At 37.1% G+C, this 26,406-nt stretch overlaps 1 long non-coding RNA gene across 1 annotated transcript in view; it reads right to left on the bottom strand.

Annotated features, from left to right (window-relative positions):
- The window catches only part of LOC131759128 (uncharacterized), a 364,740-nt gene that overhangs the window by 146,813 nt on the left and 191,521 nt on the right, over positions 1-26,406 (bottom strand). The window contains exons 3-5 of the long non-coding RNA XR_010838102.1: positions 24,396-24,478; positions 23,545-23,707; positions 15,670-15,757 (exon numbers count right to left, since the gene is read on the bottom strand). This is a non-coding gene — a long non-coding RNA (uncharacterized lncRNA). The remainder of the gene's footprint in view (positions 1-15,669; positions 15,758-23,544; positions 23,708-24,395; positions 24,479-26,406) is intronic.

Genomic DNA, 26,406 nt, shown 5'->3' on the forward strand with positions numbered 1-26,406 from the left:
TATACCATGTTCTGGGATTGGAAGAATCAATAATGTGAAAAGGACTATAGTACCCAAAGCAATCTGCAGATGCAATGCAATCCCTATTAAATTACCAATGGTATTTTTTACAGAACTAGAACAAAAAAAATCTTAAAATTTGTATGGAGACACAAAAGACCCCAAACAGCCAAAGCAGTCTTGAGGGAAAAAAATGGAGCTGGAGTAATCAGACTCCTTGACTTCAGACAGTAAACTAGACAATATGGTACTGGCAAAAAAAACAGAAACATAGATCAATGGAACAAGACAGAAAGCCCAGAGATAAACCCATGCAGTGATGGTCAACTAATCCATGACAAAGGAGGCAAGGATATACAATGGAGAAAAGACAGTCTTTTCAATAAGTGGTGCTGGGAAAACTGGACAGCTACATGTAAAAGAATGAAATTATAACACTCTCTAACACCATACACAAAAGTAAGCTCAGAATGGATGAGAGACCTAAATGTAAGACTGGATACTATAAAACACTTAGAGGAAACATAGGAGGAACACTCTTTGACAAAAATCACAGCAAGATCTTTTTTGATCCACCTCCTAGAGTAATGGAAATAAAAACAAAGATAAACAAATGGGACCTAATGAAACTTAAAAGCTTTTGCACAGCAAAGGAAACCATAAACAAGACCAAAAGACAATCCTCAGAATGGGAGAAAACATTTGCAATCGAATCAACGGACAAAGGATTAATGTCCAAAATATATTAAAAGGCTCATGCAGCTCAATATTAAGAAAACAAACAACCCAATCCAAAAATGGGCAGAAGACCTAAATAGACATTTCTCCGAAGAAGATATACACATGGCCAAGAAGCATATGAAAAGCTGCTCAATATCACTAATTTTTAGAGAAATGCAAATCAAAACTACAATGAGGTATCACCTCACACCAGTTAAAATGGGCATCATCAGAAGACCTATAAACAACAAATGCTGGAGAGGATGTGGAGAAAAGGGAACCCTCTTTCACTCTTGGTGGGAATGTAAATTGATATAGCCACTATGGAGAACAGTATGGAGGTTCCTTAAAAAAACTAAAAATAGAATTACCATATGACCCAGCAATCCCACTACTGGGCATATACCCAGTGAAAACCATAATTCAAAAAGACACATGCACCCCAATGTTCATTGCAGCACTATTTACTATAGTCAGGTCATGGAAGCAACCTAATGCCCATCGACAGATGAATGGATAAAGAAGTTGTGGTACATATATACAATGGAATGTTACTCAGCCATAAAAAGGAACGAAATTGGGTCATTTGTTGAGATGTGGATAGATCTAGAGACTGTCATACAGAGTGAAGTTAAGTCAGAAAGAGAAAAACAAATATCATATATTAATGCATATATGTGGAACCTAGAAAAATGGTACAGATGAGCCAGTTTTCAGGGCAGAAATTGAGACACAGATGTAGACAACAAACGTATGGACACCAAGGGGGGAATGCCGTGGGTTTGTGGGTGGTGGTGTGACGAACTGGGTGTTTGGGATTGACATGTATAAGCTGATGTGTATAAAATTGATGACTAATAAGAACCTGCTGTATAAAAAAACAAATAAAATAAAAATTAAAAAAAAAAGACAAGAGAGGATGCTACATAATGATCAAGAGATCAGTCTAAGAAGAAATTATAACAATTATAATATATATGCACTCAACATAGGAGCACTTCAATACATAAAACAAATGCTAACAGCTATGAACTGGGAAATCAGCAGTAACACAGTAATAGTGGGGGAATTTAACACCTCACTTACACCAAAGGACAGATCATCCAGATAGAAAATTAATAAGGAAACACAGGGTTTAAATGACATGAGACCAGATAGTTTTAATTGATATTTATAGCACATTCCACCCGAAAGTGGCAGAATACACTTTCTTCTCAAGTGCTCATGGAACATTTTCCAGGATAGATCACATCTTAGGTCACAAATCAAGCCTCAATAAATTTAAGAAAATTGAAATTGTATCAAGCATATTTTCTGACAACAACACTATGAGAGTAGAAATCAATTACAGGAAAAAAAAAACCCATAAAAAACACAAACACAAAGACATTCAACAAGACATTGTTGAAAGAAATCAAAGAAGATACAAATAAATGGAAAGGTATCCTGTATTCATGAATGGGAAGAATTAACATTGTTAAAATATCAGAACTACCAACATCTATAGATTCAATGCAATCGCTATCAACATTCCAGTGGCATTTTTTTACAGGGTTAGAAAAAACACTCCTAAAATTGATATGGAACCATAAAAGATCCCAAATAGCCAAAGAAATCCTGAGAAAGAAGAACAAAGCAGGAGGTATCACATTTCCTGATTTCAAGCCGAACTCTTAAGTTATAGTCATCAGAACAGTATAATACCAGCATAAAAACAAATAGACCAATGCAATAAAATTGAGAGCCCAGAAATAAGCCTTAGCATGTACAATCAACTAATATTTGACAAGGGAGCCAAGCATACTCATTGGAGAAAGGACAATCTTTTCAATAAATGGTGCTAGGATAATCGGATATTCACATGTACAAGAATGAAACTGGACCCATATCTTAACACTACTAACAACAATTCACTCAAAATAGATTAAAGACTTAAATGTAAGATCTGAAACCATAAAACTTCTGGAAGAAAACACAGGAATAAGGATCCTTGACATGGATCTTGATAATGCTTTTTTTAATACAACACTTAAAAAAAATTAAAAATAAACAAGTGTGATGCATCAAACTAAAAAACTTTTGCACAGCGAAAGAAATCATCAACAAAGTTAAAAGACAACCTACAGAATGGGAAAAAATTTTGCAAATCATATATCTAATAAGGGGTTAATATCCAAAATATTTAAAGAACTCATACAACCCAATAGCAAAAAAAAAAAAAAAAAAAAACCACTTAAAAATGGGCAAAGGACCTGAATAGACATTTCTCCAAAGAAGATATATGAAAGATCAACAGATAAATGAAAAGATGATCAATATCACTAGTCTTTAGGAAAATGCAAACTAAAACCACAATGAGATGTCACCTCACACCTGTAAATTCGAATGGTCATTATCAAAAATATCAAAACTACAAATGATAATAAGTGCTGGCATGGATGTGGAGAAAAGGGAACTATTGTGCACTGTTGGTGGGACTGTAAGTTGGTACAGTAGCTATGGAAAACAGTATGGAGGATCCTCAAAAGTTAAAAACAGAACTACCGTATGATTCAGCAATTCCACTTCTTGGTATTTATCCAAAGGAAACAAAAACACTAACTCGAAAAGTTGTCTGCACCTCCATGTTCATAGCAGCATTAGTTACAATAGCTAAGACATGGAAACAACTTAAGTGTCCATCAATGGACAAATGGATAAAGAAGTTGGGATATATATATACACATACATATATGCTTATGCATGTGTATATACATACATAACTGGTATAAATGGATAAAACTGATACATATATATGTATATGTATCACAACTTTATCCATTTATGTATATAAAAATAAATATATATATGGATTTTCTTGTTTTTTATGGCTTAATAATATCCCATTTTATATACACATATATACCATTTGTGACAACATGGATGGATCTTGGGGGCATTATGCTAAGTGAAATAAGTCAGACAGAGAAAGACAAATATCTTTATGATCTCATTTATATGTGGAGTCAAAAAACAAACAAACAAGAAAACAAACTCATAGAAATAGACGTCAGACTTGCTTGTGGCTACCAAAGGCAGAGGGTACGGGGGATGGGTAATTGGAGGAAGGTGGTCAAAAGGTACCAATTTCCAGTTATAAGACAAATAAGTATTAGAGATGTAATGTACTATACATTGACTATAGCTAACACTGCTGTATGATATACTGGAAAGTTGTTAAGAGAGTACAGGCATACCTTGTTTCACTGCACTTCACTTTATTAAGCTCGACAGACACTACATTTTTTACAAATTGAAGGTTTATGGCAAGGCTGCATTCGAGCAAGTCTGTTGGATCCATTTTTCCAATAGCATTTGCTCACTTCACGTCTCTTTGTCATATTTTGGTAATTCTCGCAATATTTCAAACTTTTTTATTGTTATTATATTTGTTATGGTGATCTGTGATCAATGATCTTTGATGTTATTACTACAGTTTATTGAAGGCTCAGACAATGGTTAGCATTTTTTAGCAATAAGTATTTTTTAATTGAGATATGTACTTTTTTAAGACAATGTTATTGCACACTTTATATGACTATGGTATAGTGTGAATATAACTTTTATATACACTGGGAAATCAAAAATTCATGTAATATGTTTTGTTGCAATATTTGATGTGTGTGTGTGTTTGTGTGTATCTGTGCAATTACATAATTTCATTAGTTTTATGCTGATAGGGCTTATGAGCAATGACATACCATTAGTAATGAGCATATCTAGCACCCAAATTTTGGCTTTAAATATCAATGCAAAAACTTCTAAAAATAATAAGAAAGGTAGGATGTAAATTTAACTAGAGTAATTAGTCTGCATTCTATATAAAAATATAATCATAAAAATCAATTACATACAATTGAATAGAAGTCCCCATTTACAATAATAACACAGACACACAAAATACCTAGAAAAAATAAAACAAGAAGTGTTAAAAACTATATAATAAAAAACTTTAAAACCATATGGAAAGACACAAAAATAGACTTGAATTAATGGAAAGCCATACCAGGGTCTTGGATAGGAAAATTCAACATAAAAAAGATGCAAATCTCCTTGAGTTATGTTTTTAAATATTATAAGATCACAATTAAAATACTACCTTTTTTGCAGCTAGTCAAGATCTTTCTAAGATTAATAAAGAGCAAACAATCAAAGAGGAGTAGTCAGAGTCAAGAATGGAGTTCTAATATATTTTTCCCCAAGAACAGCATGAATCATGGTCCTCACAAATGCCACCTTTAATAACATCCTTCACTTTACTTTAAAATCATTAGGGGGGGGGCTTACTTTTTAAAGCCTACAGGAGGACTCTGAGGAAAAAACATATTTTAAAAGGGGTTGGGAAAAGGAAGGGAAATAATATATATTATTGTATTGATTTGATATGTTTCTGTGAACTACTGGTGATATGCTTTGAAGTAGAGGTAGAAGTAAATCTGATTAAATTAACGGAGCTGTATAAGTGAGCCAGAAACTGAAGGCAAAGGGAGAGGAGTTCTATTAGGTTCATTTAATTGATTATGAGTTGTCTACAGAGGCAATTTAAGAACTGGATATCTACATGTGGGACTTTGAGTCACCAAAGGGAACATGGTGATGGCCCTAGGACTGAGTTGGAAATAGATATTTCCAATGGCCAGAAAAGGAAACAGGAAGGTAGCAGGGGACCTTTACTTTCTCATGACCTGAAGTCAGCCAAGTTCCATGTTTCACTACTCTCTTCCACCAACATTTTCTCATTGTACTATCATGCTTCCTTCTGCAAGCGTTGAGTGTGGAGTAGTGAAAAAATAGAAAATTTCAGTGAGAGAATAATCAAATAATATCATTAACAATTCAAAGCACTTTAACAGTGAATAATGTACTGAATTATTTTGAGGCATTTGACAGTAAACTGAAGTTTCATTTACTGAAGACCACAACAGCTAAAAGTTATTTACTATTTGGAAAACACTTTTTCTAAATCGAAAATGTAATTTGCTTTTCCTTTTTTTTTTTTTTTTTTTAAGACACAAATCTTCATCAAAAAGCAGAAACCCTTAAGATTTATTTAAGGAGAAAACTCTGGACAGTTTCAGTACATCACAGGACTGATTTCAGCCAAATGATTCCATTTGTACCTAATGTTAACTTTATTTACAAGTCATGAGCCAAGGATACCAAAGCGCAGTCCATGTTTTGTCCTCTCTACGTTTTGTTCACCTCTCCAGTGAAGGGAGTCTGGGCTACTATTCAGCAATGGGCAGGAGGCCAGAGTTCAGGGGCTGGCCAGGAAGGATGGGAATCCTCCTTAGATCAAGGGCTCCCAGTAACAGGCAAATGAAAACAAAGGAAGATGAGAAAAGGGTGGAGGCTCGATGTGAGCTGCTGACTTTCTGAGTTTCTATTTTAAATCCCTTGCACAGAATCTCTAGGGCGGATGCCATTCCTACACTATTATGAAAGTCACCAGAAATGGGATTTGGCAACTTGGTTCTCTTTCCACCTCAGAAAGTCCGACACTGAAGCTTAACCAGGAAAAGTGCTTTAGCTCTTATTGTGAAAACATTATCTAAAGGTGTAGCCTTACACTGCACTTTGCCAGCTAACACAAAAATGAGCATAATAAAACTAGATTCCTCAAGAACATTCAGTGCTCCATTACAGAAAATATTTATCATATTAAAGCCACTGCTATAGGGCTTCCCTGGTGGCGCAGTGGTTGAGAGTCCACCTGCCGATGTAGGGGACACGGGTTCGTGCCCCGGTCCGGGAAGATCCCACGTGCCGCAGAGTGGCTGGGCCTGTGGGCCATGGCCACTGGGCCTGCGCGTCCGGAGCCTGTGCTCTGCAACGGGAGAGGCCACAGCAGTGAGAGGCCCGTGTACCACACACACACACACACACACACACACACACACACACACACACACATACATAAATAAAAAATAAAATAAAGCCACTGCTATAGAATGTTAAGTCCCTTCTCTCCTGACTTAACTGGAACTACATTTTTCATTCCTATTGTTTGTCCTCTTCTTTGATGTTTTCTCTGTCTTCTTGCTGTTTCCAGATGCTAGGTCTATGTATCCCCCAAAGGACATCATTCTGTTTTCTTTCTCTATCCGACCTTCCCTATATATATCAGTGAATCTCAGCTCCACGTTCTACATAAATAGTTCCCCAATTCACATTCTGACCCTGACTCCTCTTCTGAGATTCAGACTCAATATCTCCAATTAGCCAATATTTCAACTTATATGTCCTGTCTACCTAGATGAACCTGTTCAAAACACCTTAGATGAAACATTCCGGTAATATTCCTTGTATAAAAAGCATGTGTATATAGCTATAGATGTCCTATATTGGCTTTTATAATCATAACCTAAGTGACTGCGTCCTGAATGCCCCCAAACACTCAGACATCTGGAATTCTTTAATGATTAAAAGGGGAAAAAAAGGCTGAAAGCCTCATCCCATACAATGTTCCTCTTGATCTCTTGAAGAATTCTTGAAGAAGAGGGAACAGGTATGACAGAATCGGAGCTTATATTTCTACTAGTCACCTCTCCAGTCATCCTGTGCTCCAATTTCCTTCTTTGGTTAAATTCTGAGTCTTAAGGGCTGCTTTCTTCTTTATGACGCACATGTGCCAATGACTCCCAGATCCGATCTCTCCCTTGAGTGCTGGAATAAATTTCTTAAATGCCTCTTCAATACGCAACTTGGGTATCTCACACTTCAAGTAAACAAAACTGGACTGTCCCCCTCTACACACCTGTTTCTATGATTTTCCCCATCTCAGCAAATGGCAGGACCATTCATTTAATTCCTTGAGCTAAAAATCCAGAAGTCATCTTTGATTTTTCTCTTTCCCACATACCCAGCAATCTCTCTGCTCTATTTTCAAAATATATCCTGAATCCAAGCATTTCCCACCCTTCTGATATTTTCACATTCTCTCACCTGAACAACAGCAATTTTATTGATTATTGTTTTACTCTTTTCAGGCTTGCCACCCCACATTCTAATCGCTTCACAAAAGTCACCATAACCCTCCGAAACATAAGAACAAATTATCACTCCTTAATTCTAAACTGTCCAGTAGCACCTCCTCCAAACCCTTAAGCATAAAGTCCTCTGTGATCTTGCAGACACCTACTTCTCCATCTTCATCTCCAATCACGTGCTTCATTGTTTCTTAAAGCTCCAGCCACCAGTACTTTCTTATTCTTCCTTTAACACAACAAGCTCTTTGCATTTCAGGGCATTTGTACTTTATATTAGTTTCTACGTGGAATGCTCTTTCACCAGAGTTTTTATTCTCTATGATTTACTTTAGATTTCTTCAACCTAACATGATTATTTGTGATTAATTTTAATCCATACGATGAGAGTTCTTAGTGGTTGAACTGCTCTAAACTAGAATGTGCACTCCTTACCCAGGTTCTGTTTATTCCCTTAGGCCTTAATTTCTTTCTTTCTAGCATTTATGATAACTGTAAATTCTATTACATATTTATTTGTTTACTTTTTCATTGTCTGGTCCCCCATCACTCTATAGAGTATAAATTCCACAAAGGTGGAATCCCTTGATACTGGCACACAACAGGCAACCAATACATGTTTGTAGATTGAACATGTGGGACTCATCATTCAACTTTTTTAAACTTCACTTTTCTCATTTGTAAAATACAAAAAGTAATTAAAAGGTTGAGGGAAGTATACCCCTGAATACTTGATATTCCCTTTTCTATTTGTCTGTAGAGTAATTCAGCTCTATTTTCATCCGGCCCATCTTGGCTACACCCTGGGGGAGCATCACCATTCATAGCAAGGATCCTATCAGTGTGTCTCAATAAACTAAAGACAGCTTTATATGTTAAAGACATTTTGATATTTTTACAATTTTTTAATCTATGTATTTATTCTATCACATATATAATTATATGGGGTTATCTACGTATGCTATATATGTATGCCTTCATGTACTCTATATTATATTTTACAGCACAACTAAAGTTTAGTGGATATTGTTCACTTGCATATTATTTATTACAAATTTTTCTCCAGTATGATTAGGTGTGGCAATAACAGTACTAACTGAAGTCTTCTCTTTTGCATTATAAAGACAGTTGTGGGCTTATACAGTGCTTACTGTTTCATGTGATTAACTTGAGAAATATTAAGCTGTGTAATTCAACATCAGCAACTCTGTTAGTGCCTCCTCAGCATAAGGATGCTACTTTTTTCTCCCCTCAGCCTCCCTCATCTTATTTAATTTTCCAGAAGAAATGTCAAGATATAGCCTGGAAAAAGCCAAGTAGGCGCAGCAGGACTTGACCAAATACTTTGGTAGCTAACCCCAAACCATTTTATTTTGCATATTCATCAACTATGTAATATCTGTATTTTTAAAAATCTTCTCTATTGCTAGTTTCACTCTTTAATTTTTTTAGCCTGAATCAAGACTGGTTGACTAATTCCCCTTGGAAATCCCCTGATAATTAATTTTTTACAGGTTAATCATTTTTATGAATTCGTCTGGGCACACTCCTGTTCTTTGAAAAGATCACTTCCTTTCACTGGATACCATTTCTCCTTTGCAGTGAACATTTTAGGAAATCATTTTCCATGGCTACGGTTATATATTATTTCCTATGAGTGAGTGGCATATCCCATGATAACTTGCATAATTAGGAAGTAGAGAGTAACCTTCATTGAAACAAGGGTCACAACGTTCAGATTGAGACAGTTATTGATTACAAAAGTATAGTCTGATGTATTGTGGGGATCAGGGTGGGGATACACCCAAACTCAACATGGAGGAACTGTTATCCACCAGTCATCTAAGCATGATAAGAATTTTGATGATGACAATAATAATAGTTTGATAACTATATATAGATGTCTATATTTATATATTTTATTCCAAACACCCTCCCCACTCCAAACTGGATGGTAAAGCAGGCAAGAGAGCATTCACTGAGGCCAAGATGAAGGAAAATATCTAGTAATAGATACTAGAGAAGGAGGAACACAGGGCTTCCTGCCCCAGCATATCTCACCTGGCTGTGAGACCACTTTTTTACTTTGGATACTCTCAGTATCTCTAAAAACTTTTTGTGTTATTTTTCAATTATTAATACCATCTTCCAATCCTTAAGTCAAGACATTTGTGGGTATTAACCCATTAATCATCACCAACATCTTTGAGGAATTAGAAGAAACTTCATTTTGCAGCTGAGAAAATAGAGGCTGAAATCAATTAAATAACTTGCTCAAAGTCACCCAGGTTTGCAAACCCAGGTCAGGTCCATCTTATTCCGAAGTCCAACCTCTTAAATCCTAGGCTAGAGAGCTCACCTTGTCCCCACTCCACTACAATATGCTGCAGTACATGGAGTGATTGGTAGATAGTGGTGAAAGTCCCGGACCCAAAGTCACCGGACCTAGTTCCAAGCCTGGCCTGCCACTTGCCAGCTATGGTCACGTCGCCTACTTTCCTTCATATGTAAAATGGATTTTGATAACATTAGCTTTACCTTCCTTATCAGCATCAAATTCAATAACACATGGGAAACGCCTGCACAACTTCAATGCACTGTTTCAATACATGCCATTGTGTTTCTTTGGAAGCATTCTTTTTTTCAGATTTTTAAAAATTGAAGTATAGTTAATTTACAATGTTGTGTTAGTTTCAAGAGTGCAGCAAAGTGATTAAGTTATACGTATATACATATTCTTTTTAGGATTCTTTTCCATGATAGGTTATTATAAGATACTGAGCATAGTTCCCTGTGCTATACAGTTGGTCTTTATTTATCTATTGGAAGCATTCTTAAGTCACTTTTTAATGCAGATATTCTTTGTCTGAAAATGGATAGTTTGTTCCTCAAGGGTAGTAATTAGGCTATCATTTCTTGGGGCTGTTTGCTTCTGGAATTCATCTTGTGCTTGATAGAAAAGCCCCTCCCATTCCACTCCACTCAGGTTCCCATATTTATTTTACCTGATTAATCACACCCTCTGTCCCTTGGAGAGAGAAGGCAGAGGAGAACTGCTGAGAGCCCATGACTGCTGGCTACTGATGCTGAGTTGTAGGATGTGCAGTGAGGTGCATATGTATTGGGGGAGGCATGGATTGAAGGAGGGGGAAGCTAAAACAGATCTAACTTGTGTAGCTTTGGCTTATGTCTCTTAAAATAAAACTATTAGCAGACTTCCCTTCTTTAACGTAATTTCCATCCCTCTCTATTAGTCAATTTACCTGGCCATATTCCTGAGATATCTAATCATAACCATGGGAGAGACCATTTTTTCTGATTTATTTATCTATTCCCCGTTTTACACATTCTGCATTGATCATCATCTGTCCTCGTGACCTGCCCATAATGATCAGTTCGATAGGTATGCGTGAAATAATCCCTTGGGCACCTGGACATTTTCCTGATCTTCTTGCTGGCTTCACTCCAGTTAGAAGCTAGGTGAAATACTACTTTAAAAAAATTCCTTGTAGTAAAAATATCACCAGTGTCTTGGTGTGCCTCGAGATCCTTTTTCTTCCTATTAGAGGGAAATGCACTCCCATTTTCTCTCTCTCTCATACATTTATATATATGTGTACAAATATATGTATAATTTTTTGCTTAAGTAAACATATAGATATATAATATCAATTGCATTGTGATTAGTGAGACCACTCTCCTTGTGCAGCTTATCACAGAATAATAGTGAAGAAGGATCTTATCCCATACAATACAGGAAATGGCTTCTTTCTCTCCTAAGTGCTAACCTTAGGATTCTCTGTTAATTTTCCAGGACTACCATAACAAAGTATCCCACATTACATCCTTTAAACAACAGGAATGTATTTTCTCACGGTTCTGGAAATCAGAAATCCAAAATCAAGGTGTCAGCAGGCCCATCCTCTCTCCAGTGGTCTGGGGGGATGCGTCCCATACCTTCTCTTAGCTTCTGGTGCTACTAGCAATCCTTGCCTTGTAGCTGCACAGCTCCAATCGCTGCTTCTGTGGTCATACGGCCGTCTCCCTGGGTCTCCACACTGTCTTCCCTTGGTGTGTGCCTGTCTCTGTGACGCTTCTCTTCTTATAAGGATACTAATCATATTGGATTAAGGGCCCAAGCTATTCCAATATGACCTCATCTAACACATTACATCTGCAATTACTTCACTTGCAAATAAGGTCACATTCTGAGGTTCTGGGAAAGACAAGAATTGGAGGGGCCCTTATCTGACCCAGTACAGATTCCCTATGATGTGGCAGCCAGAAATCAAAACCTGCTATTTCTTTGTTGCTTTGAAGGGATATTTGCAAATAGCTAAGTGAACCTGCAGAGGTTTCAGGAGTAGGTTCTGGTGGAAAGAACCAGGTGATCAGGGCTGACCCTTCTGGCCCTATATCAGAACTCTTTTTGCACATACCTTCTACCTAAGACCTCTTCAGTCAGGTATATAGTGCTGATATATAATACTTGAGCTCTAGAACACAGAGTTTTATAATTACATTCACAATCCTTTATCCTCAATTCTAGAATCTATAAAGAACTGAAAGCTGAATTTTTTATTTTTTTATAAATTGAGTACCGATTCTCTTCTCGTAGCAGAACCTGACCTGAATTGACATAGGCCTCTTTATAATGTGAATATTTACATGTTGCACTGAAAAATTACTGTATTATATTAAGGGGTGCTGTCCAGACACCCCTTAACACTGGGAGTTTTATTTTATATACTGTATATGCTCCCTATTACTTTTCTTAATTCTGAAAAAATTTCTAAATGTGAATTCCCAAATGCATCTGGCTCCAAGGATTTTGGAAAAGAAAATACAGGCCTATTCTTTCAATTATTTTTAATCCAATCAAGTAGAAAAGCTGCCACCATTAGCTTTGAGCTCTTCTAGTTCAGTGGTTCTTAGACCTGCCTGTGTACAGCAGTCACCTGCGGAGCTTTGGGACGAAGTGAGAGAGTGGCATGGACATATATACACCACCAAATGTAAAATAGACAGCTAGTGGGAAGCAGCTGCATAGCACAGGGAGATCAGCTCGGTGCTTTGTGACCACCTAGAGGGGTGAGATAGGGAGGCTGGGAGGGAGGGAGACGCAAGAGGGAGGAGATATGGGGATATATGTTTACGTATAGCTGATTCACTTCGTTATAAAGCAGAAACTAACACACCATTGAAAAGCAATTATACTCCAATAAAGACGTTAAAAAAAAAAAAAAAAAATCCTAAGGCCTGGCTTTACCGGAGGCCAATTTAATCGGAATCACTGCAGGCAAGATTTAGGCATCATCATTTCTGAATCTCCCCAGCTAATTCCAATGTCTAATCAAGTTTAAGAACAATGGCTCATCCTAACCCAGTCATTCCCACAGTCCTTTCTGGCTGAGCCCATCCGAAGTCCATTCCAGACCCTCCCATGACCGGAAACTGACAACACCCCACCTACCACGAGGCACAAACAGCTGCAGGCAGCAACTGAAATTGCTAAAAACAAAAGGAGTTCACAGGTTATGGGCTGAATTGTATCCTCCCTGCCACCGCCATCAAAATATATGTCCTAACCCTGAGGGCCTGGCCAGTGTAGTTAGTTAAGATGAGGTCATACTGGAATGGGTGGGGTCTTTAATTGGATACGACTAGTATTCTTGTAAGAAGAGTAGAAGAAAGACACACAGAGAGGAGAAGGCCATGTGAAGACACAGAGATTCTCGGGACCGCCATGTGACAACAGAGGCAGGTATTGGAGTGATGCGTGTAAAAGCCAAGGATTTCTGGCAAACACCGGAAGCTAGAAAGAGGCAAGGAAGGATTCTAGATTTCAGAGGGAGCGTGGCCCCAGCTAAAACCTTGGTTTCAAACTACGAGAATAAATTTCTGTTATTTTAAACCACCTAGTCTGTGGTACTTTGTTCCGGCTGTTCTATGAAATGAATGCACCCCGTTTGTGGGAATGAAGCATAGCCCTGTGTTGGAATGTCCCCGGAGCTCTCAAGCTCCACCATGAACAGCTAGTCACAGACGTCAAAGCACCGTAACTAGAGGTGATTGAAGGGGACAGCTGTTTCGCCATGAGAAATGGAAATAATCGTAACTCACATTTATTGAGGGCTTCATACCTTCCAGGCACACATGACCTACACTAGCTCATTTAATCCCAAACAACTCTTTGAGTTAATTACTATTTCAATCCTCATTTTAGAAAAGAGAAAGCGGAGGCTCCCAGAGATGAAATAATTTGCCCAATGTATTACAATAATGAGAAGAGCCAGGATTTGAACCCAGTGGTACCTGACCCTAAATCGCCTGCTCTCCATGTCAGCTTGGGAGAAGAGTCTTGGTAAGCCCAGGGATGTCATCAAGGCGACTTTTTTTGTTGTTTTTTTCAGTACGCGGGCCTCTCGCTGTTGTGGCCTCTCCCGTTGCGGAGCACGGGCTCCGGACGCGCAGGCTCAGCGGCCATGGCTCACAGGCCCAGCCACTCCGCGGCATGTGAGATCTTCCCGGACCGGGGCACGAACCTGTGTCCCCTGCATGGGCAGGCGGACTCTCAACCACTGCGCCACCAGGGAAGCCCAAGGCGACTTTCTTTAAGAGTCAGAGGCTTAGTTCAGACCGTTGCGCTGCAAGAGTGGGAGCCATGGCTCTGCAGTGACAAACACAGGAGTTTGGCATTTGCTCTTGCAGCTGCCAAAAAGAATTAAACCAAGTGAATGGAAGCACAGGAAAGGCAACAACAAAAATGCCAGCACCGGCAGCAGCAGGAGGGAGGGCCCAATTACTACTGGTTGAAGTGTGAGGAAAATTAAAGTTGGTGACGGTTCAAGGTTCTGTTGAAATTCCAAGCAGTGGGCGTGCATAACCATGAAACATGGAGATTAAAGTATTACTGATGCTCACACTGTCTATTTCAGGACTTCATTTTCTGTCTCGCTTTGTCTCAACAAGTCCCAGTTCAGTCACGCACTAACCACCACAGAGAAAGGAAAAAAGAGAGATGTGTGTGAACGTATGTGTGTGTAAAAATGTAAATAAATTAGGAACAGGGAAAACTACAAAAAGCATAATCTACTTTGCTTCTGGCTATGCCCATGAATGTTAGGAGAACTGAAACAAATTGCAATCATGATAAGGTCCCAACAAATTAAAAACATTTTTCAGGCAAAAGTTTTCTGAATTCACCAGCCAGAGCATTGATAACTTCTGAATCCTTGACAATAACAGTCACTAGATACACTGAGCATTTCCTATGTCCCAAATGCAGACACAGTTAATCTCCATACGAACCTTCCAAAGAAAGCATGATTATCACCATTTTGGAGAGGGAGAAACTGAGCTTACAAAACTGGAATAACTGGCACCAGGTAATAAAGCTACTAAGAGGAGGAAACAAGAGTTGAAACGGGGGTTGACTGTCTGAACTGAAAGTTAGATCTCTAAGTCACCGTGTCATTTTTCTCCCGCTGTACTTCTGCCCTCTAGCTGATACCTACCCACCCTGCATTGTTCAACGCCTTCCCTCCCCTCGTCACTTCTCACAGTTCTGTAAGTGCTACATGTGTGTTGATGGCTAATTGCACAGCTTTATTTTTCTCAGACTAAAGATTTGAAGTTATCAAATCAGCAAAAGCAACCCAAGCTTACCTTCCCACACACTTGATGACAATGCCTTCGTCAGTGTGTTTGTACTATACTTGAGGCAAACAATGGCTTTTCCCATAGCCTTTTCAGAGCTGAGCGGCTGCACAAAATTTCAACTAAGGCTCCTGTTCAATTTTCCTAACATAGTACTCACTAGCCAACTTGTAGTTTGAAAATTAAAATTATATCTGCACACCAAAATTTGATTTCATTGGGTTCCCTTAAACAAAAGAACAGGACAAAGATGGTCGTTGCTTACCCTGCCCTTTCCCATCACAGGGCAACACCAGTACAACACAGTAGGTCCCGGGGAGTATGGCAAAAGTAGATTGTTTTTATGCTTCGTCCTTTCAGAATATGGATAAAAGACTAAAAGACCAAATTCAGCAAAACATCTTTTTTAAAGTTCAGAAACTTCGTAAAGATTTACAAAAATGAAAAAAGTAAGAAAGTGAAGTGGAAAACTTAATATACAGATTCTCAAGTTCAGTCTGAATAAACAATATTTGGAGAAAATTTTGCCTCACTGATCATGATACTTTCTGATCAATTGACAAAGATGGTTCTAGAAAAAGAGTTCTGGGTCAGAGATGGTGCTAAATATTCCCCATATCCTGTTTCATATTCCTCATTCCTGAAAATAATAAAAAGCTGTATTTTCCCACCCCTCGAAGGGTGGTGAAGGCATATGATGAGTTCTAGCCAATAAATTGTGAACAGAAGTGACAAGTCACTTCCAGGATGAGGTGCCACATGGAGGAAATTCAGTTCTCTATTGCCCTCCCTCAGTGATCAAGGAGGTCTCTTACCAAGATGCTAGAGACATAAAATTCCCTGCATTGTTGAGCTCTGGAAATGTTTCCTTGGAGAGTCCCCAGAACCTGTAGCAGATTTCATGCAAGTGAGGAGTATAATTCAACAGGAAAACCATTTGAGCCTGGTGTTTTCTTTGTGGAAAGGGTTTTAATAAGGAACTTTGTTTCTTTAATAAGTGGAGTGATATCTTGAAATTAAAGTATTATGGATGCTCACAATGTGTATTTCAGGATGCCATTCTCTATATCACTCTGTCACAACAAATCTTGATTCAGTCATGCACTTACCGCCATATTTATACAGGAAACGTTGTCCATTTTTCTCTATTTTTAATCTTTTTTTCTTGTATTTCATTGACTATTTTACTCTTGTATTTATGTTTCCTTCTTTCTACCTCTTTTGGATTTGCATTATTTTTTTTCCAGCTCCCTAAGGTGGAAAGGTGTTAAGGACTTCTAGGGTCATTGATATTAGACCCTTCTTTTTCAATGTAAGCATTTAATATTCCATGTGTATTTGAAAAAAAGTACATGCTCCAGCTGTTGGCTGGAGTGTTTTCTGACAATTAGGTAAAGATGATTGATGGCATTGTTTATTGAAATCTATATCTGTAATATCTTTTTTCTTAAGTTGTCCTATTGATTTCCTAGAAGAGGGTATTAAGAATCTTTCACTACAATTGTGGATTTTTCTATCTTTCCCTTTGATTCTGTCAATTTCTGTTTCAGGCATTTTGAAGTTCTGTTATTGATATTAGGTACACATATATGTCTTCCTGATGAATTGGTCCTTTCATCATTATGAAATATCCCTCTTATCTCTGGGAATCTCTTGTCCTGACATAATTCTTTGTCTGATATTGATAGTCACTCTAGCCTTCCATTTGCTTTCCACTTATCTGTGTTTTACATTTAAAGTACATATCTTACAGATAGAATGTAGTTGGGTCTTTTAAAAAATCTAACGTGACAATGCCTTTTAACTGGAGTGCTTAGAGCATTTACGCTTAATATCAGTTTTGAGATAGCTCGATTTAGGTCTACCATTTTACTATATGCTTTTTGGTTGTCCCCTCAATTTTTGTTCCTTAGTTCCTCCTTTTCTGCCTTCTTCTAGATTAACTGAATATTTTTAGAATTCAATTATAATGTGTGTATTGAATGTTTATCAATATCTCTTTAAATTAATTTTTTGTTGTTGAGATTACAACACAAATCTTTGACTTTTTAGAGTCTACTTAGTGTTAATATTGCATTACTTCCCCCCAAATTTAAGAGGCTTGCAAATATGTATGGCCATTTACTTCTTGTCTTTGTCCTTCATGCTAAATTTGTCACATGCATTACATCTATATACATTGCAAAACTCCATAATAAATTATTGTAATTTTTACTTTAAAATCTTTTTTTAATTAAGAGGAAAATATTGCCTATTATATTTGACATTATATTTATGAAGTCCAGGGCTTTTCATTTCTTCCTGAAGACCTGAGTTCCCATCTGGCATCATTTTTTTTTCATCTTGAAGAACACCCTTTATCACTTTTTACAGTGTGGGTTTGCTGGTGACAAACTCTCCTACTTTCTCTTTATCTGCAAATGTTTTTGTTTTGATTTCATTCTTTTTTTTCAGCTTTATTAAGGCATAATTCATTCCTGAAGAATATTTTTACCCGATATAAAGTTCTGCTTTGACAGTTTTTTCTATGTAGCCCTTAGAAATGTTGTTCCACTCTTTTCGGCCCTTCATTGTGACTTATGAGAAGTCACAAATGGTTTTAATCAAATTGTTCACCTGAATGCCTGTGTCTTTTTTCCTCTGCCTGCTTTCCAGATTTTCTCTTTATCTTTGCTTTTAGCAGTTTGACTATGATATGCATAGTTGATTTTCTTTGCATTTGTCTTTCTCATTCACAGAACTTTTTGAATCTAAAATTAATTTTTAAACAATTTTTATTAACTTAGGTAATTTCAGTAATTGTTTCCTTATCTTTTTTCTCTATTATCTATCTCCTCTTTATATGAGACTATAATTAGGCCTTTTGAAATTGTCCCACTGGGCCCTAAGACTTTGTTCTTTCTTTTTAAAAAACTGTTTTTTCCTCTGTTGTTTAGATTGGATAATTTAAACTCATCTCTTTCTATGCTTACTATCTTTTTGTTCTATCACTTCCAACCTGCTCTTAAGCCCATCCAGTGATTTTTTTTTTATTCCAGATATTTTATTTTTCAGTTCTAGAAGCTATATTGATTTTTTATAGCTTATATTTCTCTGTTAGGATTTCATACCTTTTCAATAATTATGAACATATTTTTCTCTTTTTTTGCTTTTTATTTTAATTTTTTTGGCTGCATCAGGTCTTAGTTGTGGCACTTGGGATCTTCGTTGAGGCATGCAGGACCTTTCATTGTGGCACAAGGACTTCTCTCTAGTGTGTGGGCTCTGTAGTTTGCAGCAGGAGGGCTCTCTAGTTGAGGCATGTGGGCTCAGTAGTTGTTGTGCGCAGGCTTAGTTGGCCCACAGCATGTGGGATCTTAGCTCCCTAACCAGGGATCAAACGCACGCCCCTGCATTGGAAGGTGGATTCTTTATCACTGGACCACCAGGGATGTCCCTGAACATAGTTTTCTTTATTTTTTCTTTTTAGCGTAGTTGTAATAGTTGCTTTAAAATCCTTGCCTGCTAATTTCAAACTTAATTTTTTTTTCTGGATATTGTGTTTTGTTTTTACTGTGGAGACTCTGGATTATGTTATTTCCTTCAAAGAGTATTAATCATTTTATAGCAGACAGTTAAACTGGCTGGAACTCAAACTACAAATTCTGTCTACCCTGCACTTGACAGCAGCAGACTCCCTTTTCCATTCTTTTAAGTCTTTGCTATGTTGTTTGGAGTCTGTTCTTGAAGCCAGAAGTCTGACGATTTTCTAGCTAAGTCTGATGCTTTTCAGCCCTACAGAGTTTACACTGGGGACTGCTGTCACCTTAAGAATATTTAAAGATTTGGAAACTCACTCAGCATCCTTCCCTTCTTCTAAGTGTTGACTCCACTCTAGTATTTTCCTGGTTTGGTCATTTTCATGAGCCTTCAGGTATTAGTTCTTTAAATTTCATCCAGTGTTTACAAGTATTACTTGCTGTAGGGTTAGTCCAATAGGACCTACTTGGCTATTTTGAGAAGTAACACCTCCCATAAGTGAGGAATCAGCTTTGTGTTACCTACTGGTATTAGGAAGTGACTTGTACTGCAGCACGATTTAGGCTGTCTTGACTACTACAAGGTACGAACTACAGTATTTTTGTTTTTATTTTAAAATAATTCAGTTTGTTTTGGAAGCAGAGCTTCTTGAGTTTTTATATAAGGTGTTTAAAAGTATAATGCCATTTTTATTGGCTTTCATAAATTTGCTGTGGGACATTGATCTTGCAAAATAAAATTTGTTAGTCATGGTACTTTTCACAAGAGTAACCCTGGCAAAGTTAATAGATTATTTTATTCAACACTGGTTTTCTTAATATTAGTACCATACCTTCCTGCCCATTGAGACATCCTAAATTTTTTTCCTTGCAATTTAAATTATTCTAGACATTTTATATTTTTAAAACTTAAAGCTTTAAACCAAACTAGCTAATTCTTCATGTAAGTATTTTATTTCATTATAGAATGATGCTGTACTTCTTTCCCTCTCTATAATCTATGTCTACTCCTTCCAGTCATAGGAGCCTGGATTGATAGCTAATTTCATTTCAAACAATCCAATAGAATTATAATAGCAATTAAATAGCTTTTGCTTTGAGCTTTTATTAACATTCACTGATAAATTATCCAACCCCCACTATTCACAAATCTATCATTTCCCTCCAATCTTTGATAGGTGAGGGTAGGGCTACCTGTGGTTCACATATTCACTGTTAGTAAATAAAACATGCAGTGTCTAGGAAATTATATAATATTGTCCAACTTCACACATTGGGATCATATACTTTAACTTATAAAAAAATTCTCAAGACAAGTTGGGGATTTAGGTAATTGCCCAAATTCTCTAATGGATTCAAGAATCTCAATTCTCCATTCTTAAATATCTTCTTGTAATTTAAGAAAAACAGAGAAGTTTTGCTCCCATTTATTGCCTATCTCTTCTTCCATTCATTCATTTACTCTATGTCCTTTTTGTTTCTCACCCCTGTGGTCCCACCTTTTCTGGTTGGTTGTCAGTGCTGTTCCCAATGGCTCCCTACTTCAATGGCACAGGTTATTATAGGTTCTTTTTTTTTTTAATAGGAAAAGAGTAGAAGAGAAAGGAAACTTATTCTGCCCTCAGGGTGTGGGGTCAGTGAGAACATTTTTTTCACACCGCCTTGATTAATTCTATTAGCATTATGCAAGCAAGTCTGCACCCTTCTCATATTCTCACCTGGTATGTCTTCTAACCTAACAGAAGAAAGGAGAAGGAGAAAAAACTAAAACATTATGACACCTACACCAGGTGTTGCAATAGGTACAGTGGAGCAGTGGTGAATGAAAGTTCAGTCTAGTGGAAAGTCAAGTATATATACAAATAATTCTAACATAATGTGGAAAAGATCAGGGCTGCAGGATTTACAACATTATCAAGTACTGGGAAAGGAGTATAACTCTGTTACTTTGCCTAGAGGGTTTCAGAAAGTTTTAAACACAAGGATATGACATTTGAACTGAATTGAACTGAATCACACCATTAGCCCTTAGTATGACAATTCTTTCTACCTGCAGCACCCTTCCTCAACTCTTTCTTTGCATGACTGACACTATTCTTCAGGCATTTGCCTAACTGTTACCCAGTTACAAGAATCTTCATGATCACACCTTCAGTAGTGATAAACTCTACTACTCTCTATCACAGCTCCCTCTTAATTTTCTTCCTACAGTTAATCACCTTCTTTATCGATGATATATTTAATCATTTTTTTGCATTCATTCACTTATTGTCTGTTTCATCAACTTGAATGTAGGCTCCATGAGGGTAGAAATCTGCATCTTAGTCACTATTATATTCCTGGTGCCTAGCCTCATGTCTGGCACATAGCAAGTGCTGGATAAATTTGATCAAATTAATTTTAATCTAGCTGTGCGTTTGTATGTCTATCATCTCCATTAGATTGTGAACCTCTAAATAGAAGCCAGTTGTAATCATTTTGCAATTTCTTTTGTGTACAGCAATTCCTCCTGCCCTCTCATATGTGGTAGGTGCTCAATAAGTTCTTTGTGCATAAGTAAATACACAGATTATTCCATTATCCACTACTTTTATTGGAAGGAAGGTTAAAAAAATTCTAGGCTGGAATTTAAAAAATTTATCAGAAAGTTTAAGGAAAAAATAAGTTGTGTTACTCCAACTTAAGCAAAAACGGTTCTGCCATCTCACAGGAAGAAAAATAAAGACAATCTTTGAGACCACTTTCTATATTTTATTGGGGATAAAATAGTGACAAGATGAAATATTCAAGAATGTGACCAATAAATAGGACACTGTTGAAAATGTTTTGATTTTTATCCTTGGACATATCTTGGTATATTAGCAGTTTACAAGGTGACAAGAGATGACATTTCCTCCCTGCCAATGTTTGGTACATTCTCTTTGCCTGAAATGTGGCAAACATCTTGAATTTATTCCTTGATGTCTCAATTGTAACTTCATGAGGCCCTTCAAGTGGCAATTCTACCAGCATGAAGATGAGTCAGAGCCAACAGAAGTATAAACTTTTAAGAGTAAACACTGTCTGATTTTAAAACCTATACTTGCCCGTAATAAAACTGTTTTTTAGTTTTATGCCTTAGTAGGACTTTTTAAAGTCTAGTACCCATTTCCTGTCATAATAATCTTGGAGTCCTTGACCAAGGTTAAAGAAAATGCTAGAAAGGTCAACTGAATGATAATTAAACATCTGGCCAGAGCCTTTGCTGTTGAGTCCATTCAAAATGAACAAATATTGAATACCTACTATGGGCACAGCCGGAATCAAATAGATATCACTGGTGCTGTCACTGTGTGCAGTCTGGTGGGAGATGCTGGCATCAAAGCGGGCAATTAGAGTTCCACATGGTGAAGGTTAGAACAGGATATACGTGTGATGCCATGATAGCTCTTAGGAGGGGCACCTAATCTACATGCAACTAGGAAGAGCATTCCCCAGCTGCGTGTCAAATGCTATAAAAGATATCTTGATCCTGCTTTATTTTTTCCAGAATAATCTGTATCTTCAGAGTAGCTTTTCTTTAAGCATTGCCATCACACTCTTATTTATTGAATTTTATCCTTAGAATACTCAGTGGTAATTGATACTCAATCTATCCTATGTCTAAATTAAGCTGGTGCTCACATAACAAAACCACCTCTGAACTCCAGGCTATGAGAGTTCCCTGCTGCTAAAAAAATACAAGTTTAGGCTAGTTTTTTCACTCAATAACTAATCTTCAGTGTGTGAGAACCAAGACTGATCTGCCTTATATCTCCAGAGTAATTATTATAGCAAGTATCTGGTGCATCAAAATTTTTGAATTGGTGGGGTCTGAATTGATGAGATGAACTAAACTTGATATAGAAAAGCAATTAAATTTTGTAAAGCATAGGTAAGAGAGAAAAGCTTAAACCACATCAGAATAATACCAAACTCTTACGTGGCATATCTGGAGAAGTTGCAAGGTAGAGATCTCATGGAGATACTGGCCATTGGAGATTATATGGTCAGATTAAAAAATTCTACTTACCCTACTCACATGACCCACTAGTACTGAGCACTCACTCTCTCCCAGCAACCAGGGCAATTATAGCTTATTGTATGTATTGGCTTAGATGTTTTTCTTTCTATTAGACTGAGAGTTTCTTGACAGTTGGGATCAACTGGTGGTGCAGTTGAATCCTAACACCTAACATAGTAGTAACATGACTGTGGTACGTAAGGCAGGTTCAATCAACCTGTATTTGACAGTATTAATTATACTGTCAAATAATTAATTGATTGGTTGAACAATTAATTAAAAATGCTGAACATTAAGCAAATTGAATAGCTCCCTGAAGACAGCTATCTCTGTGGACTGCTTTGTTCACGTTTGATTCCAGAGCTCTTAAAGACACTCAACACATTTTTGTTGAATGAGTGAGCAGAGTCACTCATGTCTAAGTACAGTAATGTAGATGTGTCTCTACAGACAAAAGTTTATCAACAGAGTGAGAATCCTGCAGGTATCTAAAAGATGCTTAGAGTTCCAGGAAGAACCCATAAAGACGACTTAATTCAAATTCTCATGTGTTGGTTGAAGAAGAAGAAGCTTCCTTTACCTGGATATTCCCTTTGCTTGTCCTCTCTGGTGATGAACTTCAGGAACAAGCAGTGGAAAGTATATCTTGCATGGGCAGAAGAATAAGAAATAGGGTTTTTCAGCCTCCAACCGAGAAACATAGTTTACTTATTTAGGACGGAATTTTATTTGCACGTCAAGATCTATCCAGCCAGGATTAGAGCCATGTGAGAAAGAAAAAAAAAAAATCCCAGCCATCACAGCACTGGCAAAAAAAACACATTTTCACAGGTTAGCAATAAAGCAAAGCATTTTTCATTCTTGCCTCAAATTTTTGGCACAGTCAGGGGACAATTTTCTCAAATAGACGGGAAGAGCAAAGAGGATGGCAATATGTAAGTGGAGTGATCATAAACACTGGAAAAGGATGAATATTCTAGATGCTGGTCAAAGGCCTGATTTTTTGAGGTGTCCTTAGCAGGGTTTCTTGCTTGCTTTCCGTGTCTGTTTCTTTCTTTCCTTTTTACTGAAAGGCATATTTTCCTATCCATTAAGATTTATAGTTTTCTGCCAACTACTTCACTGGAACAAGTTTTCCCTTTTATTTAACAATGCACATATTAGACTGTAATGTACCCATAAAAACTTCTTCTCAGATAGTGCATTTCTTTAGGACTCAAGACAAATAGAAATGCAGTATATGCCATTTGAAAGCAAGTATGGCTCCCACTTATTAGGTGAGTGTGTTGGTGCCACCGTCGTTTCACCAGGAGGTCAAATTCAATAAATTAAACATCTCCAGGTTGGGACAAGCATATCATCTAATGGTTTTCCAGAAAAATAGGACTGTCATTGACTTCTCTGGCTCATTTGATCTTTTGTATGGCTTACCTGTTAGCTGGGCTCCAAGAAATCCATTTTCATTTTCCCATCATTGCCAGACCCAAGGACTTGGTGGCATTCGCCATAGCACTCTGAAAAAAATGAAGGTTTAAAAAAGGGATTTAAAAAGAGAGAAAATTTCTTAATCATGCTTTCATAACTCTTGGTGAACAGTTGGTTTAAATTTCCAAATCACTCTTTTCAAAAGGATAGTATCAAAACACATGCAAAAAATAAAAGTCTAAATAAAGCACAATAAATTATTTCGCTGCTAAGGTATTAGATTTCAAAGAGAGAAAAGAGTATACATAAGGATATTAGAGTGGACTCTATTGGATCTTTGGGAATTGCTGTCAGATATTGATGAAAACAGAGAGACTGTAGGAGATCAGATAAAAGAGAGAAATGATTACATTTGGAAGAACAATGTGGACTACGTGGCCAACAGAGATTTCAAATGTAAGCTAATAGCAACCCACGAAAGAACAAAGTTGGAGCCAGTCCCACATCTTTAACCACATTTACAATCATTCAGCATCTGTAAAAATTTTTACATAGCATTTTTCCTCATTTCAAAATTTTCAAAATACATATTTAATAGGTTTAGCATGTCAGTCAGTCATTTCATCCACGGGCAGTGAAAAGGATTTGTGTTTTTAAAAAATGATCTGGGTTTTTGATGCCACTGCCCTTTCAGCTCTGCCCCAGCCAGCTGTAATCACGGCTGATTCACAGCCCAGAGATGCTGTAAACAATGTGTTCTGTACATTTCAGCATCCACGCTGTTGAGAAAACCCATCATCTTACACTTTCATCTTCTTTCTCCCAAGTTTCACGCCCCAGCAACCTGGAACAGAGGGAGTGCTTCTTCAAATTGCTGACTGTTCTCCTTACCTTACCAAAAATCACCAAAGAGAAAAAAACGATAAAGATTTTCCCAAAACATGCTTTCTTATCTGATAGGAATATTAACCAGTATATTCAAAATGATCAAAGATGACTCAAACTGAAAGAAAATTTGAGAAAATAATAATGGAAAAGCCAGCTAGGACAGTAATTGGGAAATTGAGCTGGGTTGGCCAGTTCTGCAAAAGCAGGGCTGTCAAGTACACCTGCAATGGAAGCCTCGTTTGTGATGATCTCATTATACTAAGACAACCTGAAGTGGTCACAGCATGAGTGGCTGTCTGTTTCATTTCAACTAGATAGATGTTACTTCATCACAAGATGCAAGCTTTCCAAAGTGCCCCCAGTTGCATTCCATCCTTTCTTTCTATCCCTAGTTGTCTGTATTTACACCAAGTCAACAATTAAAAAGAAAAAAGATAGTATTAATAGATGTCAAAGGCATGCTGGAAGGGCATTCTGAACCAATTAATTAATAGTATAGATCCTACTCCTCCCATAGCTTAGTATCAATTACAACAGAGATTTGCTTCTGGATGGAGCATCAGTACTTCTATTATGGGGTAAGAGCACCTCAATTAATAGCTGATTGTCTTTGAATTGGAGAGCTTTCCTATCTTTGTGGGCAATAGAAAAGAAATACAAGAGAACTTTGTAGGTGAAAACCTCTCAACGTTACCTAAATTGTACTATCATTTATAAACCCTAAACTGATTTGATATCAAAACTTTGGTATTGCATAAACAGAGTTTTGGAAAGCTTTTCCACTCAGCTCATTTCATCTGCCATCTGTAACAACTCCATATTGACTCCATATTTATGTGACTCTATATTCCAGAAGTTTATAACAGAATACTGTGACTTGCCGTTGAATTACAAAAAGAATTATGCAAATATAGTATAACACAGAGCATTTCCTTAGTGGAGATAGTTTAGGAAGGGGGTTTATTTTCCTGATTTGCTTTCTCAGATATAAAGTCTTCCCAATTTTACTGGAAGTAGAAAACAGCTCAGGGTAGTACAGCATTATTAGAAAATTTACATCTGTTGGTACTTTTCAGTAATATCCCTGGGACAGAGTTTTGAATTTGTTTCAATCTTGATCAGAGTTGAC

Source organism: Kogia breviceps, chromosome 1 (assembly GCF_026419965.1).
Source record: "Kogia breviceps isolate mKogBre1 chromosome 1, mKogBre1 haplotype 1, whole genome shotgun sequence".
Taxonomy (NCBI): Eukaryota; Metazoa; Chordata; class Mammalia; order Artiodactyla; family Physeteridae; genus Kogia; species Kogia breviceps.